The sequence below is a fragment of the Zalophus californianus genome, chromosome 17, assembly GCF_009762305.2.
Source record: "Zalophus californianus isolate mZalCal1 chromosome 17, mZalCal1.pri.v2, whole genome shotgun sequence".
Classification (NCBI taxonomy): domain Eukaryota; kingdom Metazoa; phylum Chordata; class Mammalia; order Carnivora; family Otariidae; genus Zalophus; species Zalophus californianus.
Genome location: NC_045611.1, coordinates 42869628 through 42875004, shown reverse-complemented (window position 1 = coordinate 42875004; position 5377 = coordinate 42869628).

Sequence of the window (5377 nt, the reverse complement as noted above, 5' to 3'; positions counted from 1 at the left end):
TGTTGTAAAATGATGGTAAGCGAAGCATTTCCTAAGTCTAGAGATCATCTAAACTTTTATTGATCTGGTAGTCCCAGCAGTGGCCAGGGTAACAGGTGAGGCTGATACGATTCAAAGTGGTGCACAAGTGATGTTTTGTACCCACTCCTTTCTCTTTCTTCTCTCTGTCCCCACATCATCTCATAGATGTTCTTATATTAAAACACCATCTTTACGGCACTAACTCTCAATTTTATACCTCCACTCCAGATCGGAGTTCCAAACTCATAGCTAACTGCCTACTTGAAATCTCCTATTAGATGCACTCGAATATCTGTCCAAAGTCCAAAATGTAATTCCAAATTTCCCCCAAAATACCCTTTTTCCCCCTAACCATGGGAATTCTTCCCCATTGTAGTAAATGGTACCCCCAGAGCCCCTTTCCCTCACCATTCACAACAAACCTGCCAGGTCGCCTATCAAATCTCTCTCTAAAACATACCGTGTCTGTATTGTCTTCTCTCAGTAATACTCTACCACAGCCTTGGTGGAGAAAGCTCTCCCCAGATGAGGTCAAGGCAGTACCCAGCTGATAACCAGAGGCCAGCAGGGACCTCCCCAGGAGCCACTGCAGCATGGATGTGGGAATGAAAGCCAAGCGGTAAAACGTGAGCTGTGGAAGTGGAGACCAGAAGAATAGCCTAGTCTTGCTGTGAAGGGGAACAGGGTCAGTGTAATTGCCCCTCACCCCCGGGGAGGGAATAAGAGAGTCAGGGTCAACCTTTGCTCCGAAGGTTGCTAAAATTATCCCCAGTCAGAGTTAGGCCTCCGCCTCACCGTCCCACATGTATGATGCCCTCAATCACACCATCTCCCCCAAACCTGATGCAGCCTTCCTCCCCAGGCTCAGTGTGAACCCTCCACCCAAGGACCAGAGAACAGGCAAAGAAGGGGACGTATAGGGAGTAGAGCTAAGCAAAGCAGGGGCACAGAGAAACTGTGAGCAGAGCAGTGGAGGGATGGGTTCTGAATTGGCAATTTCCATGCCTCTGTCTGGCTTCAGGGACGACAGTACCTGTCTGAGACCCACAGAACCGAGGAATCTAGCCAGCACTCAGGCCCCATGGGCAGACTTGCACAGAGAATCAGAGGGAGCCTGGCTGAGCGTGCTGGAAATCTTCATCCCCTCTTGGCTCAACTCAAAGGTCACCACATTCCATAAAGTGGAATAAAAGGCAGAGAGTCTCAAGCAGGGTGACTTCCCTTGCTTCCAGCCACCGCCACCATCAGGGACCTCAGAGGTAAAGGTACAAACCCTAACCCTGGCCCAGGCACTGTCACAGAAAAGTCTGTCATCAGTCTATGTCATGCAACTGAGGTGACCTGTGTGGTGGTGAACTTCAGGCGAGTACGAGAGGGTTCCATGAGGCAGTCATGTGACCAGTCATGTGGCAGGTGTGTGATGGATGTGCATGACATGGGCAGTTGGGGACAAGCATGTGTACTGGGTGTGGGCTGATGGGACATACTTGAGCGGTTGGGCACAGACAGGTGAGTGTTTGGCAGGTACCCAAACACCACCCTCCGAGGTGCCGAAGTGCGTCAGGGCCACAATCCCCCCGGCCCTGGGAGGCCCAGAGGGGCCTCATGTCCTCAGGCAGCACCCCAGCTGTCCCGGAGGATGACCCTCCTGTCGCTGAGAACCCTCAGCTTCGGGAGGGCAGCCCAGTAGCGCTCTCCGGGACAGAGAAGGAAGGCAGACAAAAGGAGAAGAGCAAAGATCCAGCTCCCCGGGCCTGTGCTCATGGGCCTGGGCCACCCTGCAGTCCTCCCTGGTCCCACGCTTATCTGCTGCAGTCTTCCTTGTGTTTCTGTCACAAAGATGAAATCTGCCCTCAGCTCTGCCCTCAGACCTTGGCCTCTCATTCCTGCGGTCTGTTTGCAGTGCATTTCCCCCTTGGCAAGTCACTCAGACCATGTCCTATCAGGAAGAGTCCCCTACCCCGATCCTGCAGCCCCCACACCATTCAGCCCCACACCAGACCTCTCCCTCAGACACTCACAGAGTCAGCCAGACATCTCATCACAAACCCACAATTATAGTCAGGAAATCCACAGCCAAAACCAGACTGACAGTGAAGACTGGACTTGACCTTTCTCTGCAGCCTTTCCATCATAGCCAGCAGAAGAGCAAACACACCTCCCCTATTGACTGTCACCATTCTGGAATTTGGACCAATGACACAGAGCCAGAAAAAGAAGTGAGGCATATTAAGATCCTAATCCATAAAGCATCACTGCTATATAACAGCTTTTATAAATGGAAAAAAAAGTAATTATGCCCAAAGTAATCTAGAATTTGAAACCATTTCAAGTCAAAATTCTACCACATATTTATTCTCTTTTGTTATGTGATAAACTGATTCTGAAAGTTCTTTGAGAATAAACGTTTCAGAACATTCAAACCCTATACGAAAGAACTGAAGAAAGCGGCATAAATAGGAAAATCACAGGAAAGAGAGGCACACGGCCATCACATAGAAAAGATGTTCATCCTCATAAATTACCAAAAAATGCAAAATAAAGGGCACCTGGGTGGTTCAGTCGGTTAAGTGTCTGACTTCAGCCCAGGTCATGATCTCAGGGTCCTGGGATGGAGCCCCACATTGGACTTCCCGCTCAGTGGGGAGTCTGCTTCTCCCTCTCTCTCTCTGCCCCTCCCCCTGCTCATGCTCTCTCCCTCTCTCCCTCTCTCTCTCAAATAAACTCTTTAAAAAATGCAAAATAAGACATTTTCATCAAAATAGAACAGACTTTTTTTTTTTTAACTGGCAATTCCCAGGGCTGCCTTCATAGTGCTTTGCAGAAAGACAATTTTAAAGGGAAGCGATATTTACTTGTTTTCCAGTGGATGGTGAGATTCTCACATGGAAAGTGTTTGGAAACCACTACAGAGTGTTGGCTTGGCTGGAAGCATCTCTTGGAGCAGTTAATACTCCTTATCCAGTTCAGACCTTCAAGACCCCCGGGAACTGCAGGTCCTGGAATGCACGTTGAAGGGGGCAATCACAAAGTGAAGGCAGATATCTGCTTACTGCTTCACAGGCCAAGCCCCTTACCTCTCCAAGACGCCAGTCAACACCTCCTCAGAGCTAGCTATCCTGGCCTTCACTGCCAGGGTCCTGGCCACACTGAGCTAACAGGAAGGCAGCCCAAAGTAGAAACACGTCCAAGCAAAAGAACACATGGCACCATGTCAACACACCACTAGTAATAAAACCACTTACAGATGGTGGGCTAGACATCTCCACTTATGTCCTCTCCTACCAGTGACCAAACCCAATGGGGGATAAAAAAAAAATATTAAAACTGACCACCTCACATACCAAAGAGAATTAGAAGGGGCTCATTAGAGGATTTGCGATTTCAACAAAATGATGGAGAAGGAGAATAGTGGGAGAAGACCGAAGGGGGTGCTTAGCAGGACTTAAAGATAAAGTGCTCCAAAAAGGGCTAAGCACAGGGACACAGCTGACTGCTCCCACAGACTGTCATAGGGGCTGGCTGGGTGTGTCATAAATGGGGGAGTAAGTCCCCCCCCAACAGGTGTTTAAGGATCAGTTCAACATGACTGTGGAAATTATACTCAAAGAGACATATGTAATTAAAAGATTTATTATACTCACAGGAAACCAAATGGGAGAAGCATCAAGGGAACAGGCTCCACCAAGCAAGTGAAGAGTCAAGAGACACTAAGAACTCATAGCAAGAGCCTTTGAATGGCTTTGAATGATTTCAAACTACACTACAAATTACAGGAATCAAAACTATATGGTACTGGAACAAAAGCAGAATACAGGGCTCAGCAATAAACCCATGTTTAAACGGTCAATTAACCCACAGAGAGGAGGCAAGAACATACGGGGTGGAAAAGACAGTTTCTTCAACAAATGGTGTTGGGAAAACTGGACAGCTACATGTAACAGAATGAAACCAGACCACGTTCTTACACCATATACAAAAATAAACTAAAAATGGATTAAAGACTTAAATGTAAGACCTGAAACCATAAAATTCCTAGAAGAAATAATAGGCAGTAAGCTTTTTGACATCAGTCTTAGTAATATTTTGGGGGGATTTGTCTCCTCAGGTAAGAACAACAAAAGCAAAAATAAATAGGACTGAAATTAAAAAGTTTTTGCACAGTGAAGGACACCACCACCACCAACAAAAAGGCAACCTAGTGAATGGGAAAAGATATTTGCAAACGGTATATCCAATAGTGGATTAACGTCTAAAATACATAAAGAACTCATACAACTCAAGGGGGCAGCTAAGATGGCGGCATAGTTGGAGGATCCTAGGCTTGCCTTGTCCCTCAAACACAGCTAGATAATTATCAAATCATTCTGAATACTCAAGAAATCAACCTGAGAACTGACAGAACAAACTACACAACTAGAGGGAGAGAAGAGGCCACTTCAAGGAGGTAGGAAGTGCAGAGACGTGGTTTGGGGGAGAAATGGATCATGGGTGCTGTGGAGGGGAGGGAGCCCTGGTTGCAGAGAAAGGCATAAGAGAGAAGACCACGCAAGGATATGCACAAGGAGAACACTTCCCCAAAGCCATTGGCTCTGAAGAGGAGAGAGGCTGAATTTCGTCAGTTTTTGCAACCAGTGGGGCTCAAAGACTAGAATTTCAGGGGTCCCTGGGCTTGGCTGTGATAGGCCACTGAGGATGCTGCCCTACGCCTCAGCAGAGGCAAGCAAAACCCTGGGGCAGAAGGCACGAATTAAGGATTACCTAAGGGGCATGGGAAGAAACTGTACTTTTTGGAGAACATCTGTGAGAGGTGGCATTGCCTCTCCGGTGACAAAAGAACCAGCAGGTGCCATTTCCCTCCCCTGCCCCTCAGCATCGGTGCAGACATACCTGCTGATGGCAACTAACCAGGACACTGGTGGTTTAGCCTGCTTGCTAAATCCCACATCCCTGCATCTGGCATGCCTGCCCTTCTGGGTCAAACCTGCATCAGTCCTGGAGCAGAAAGTCCCTTTCCCAGAAGACCAGTGCAGGTCCCAGCCACCCCAGGTGCCTGAAGTTTAGAACTTTAAAAGGCAGCAGGCCTGGCTAGCGTAGAGCCCAGGGCATGCTGCACTGCTCCAGGCAGGCAGGCAACCCAGAGACGGACTGGATTCAGTGATCTGAAAATGCCCGTGACGCACAAGGGGATATTACTTGCTCCTCTGAAAGCGCTTCCCCGAGAGCAGCAAGCACAGACTCCTCTCTCCAGGGACAAAGGAGCAGGCTGGTACCATTTACCTCCTCCACCGCTTAGTGTAAGCCAACATCAGTAAACAGCACTGGCTGCCTACCCTGCTTATACCAAGCCCTGCAC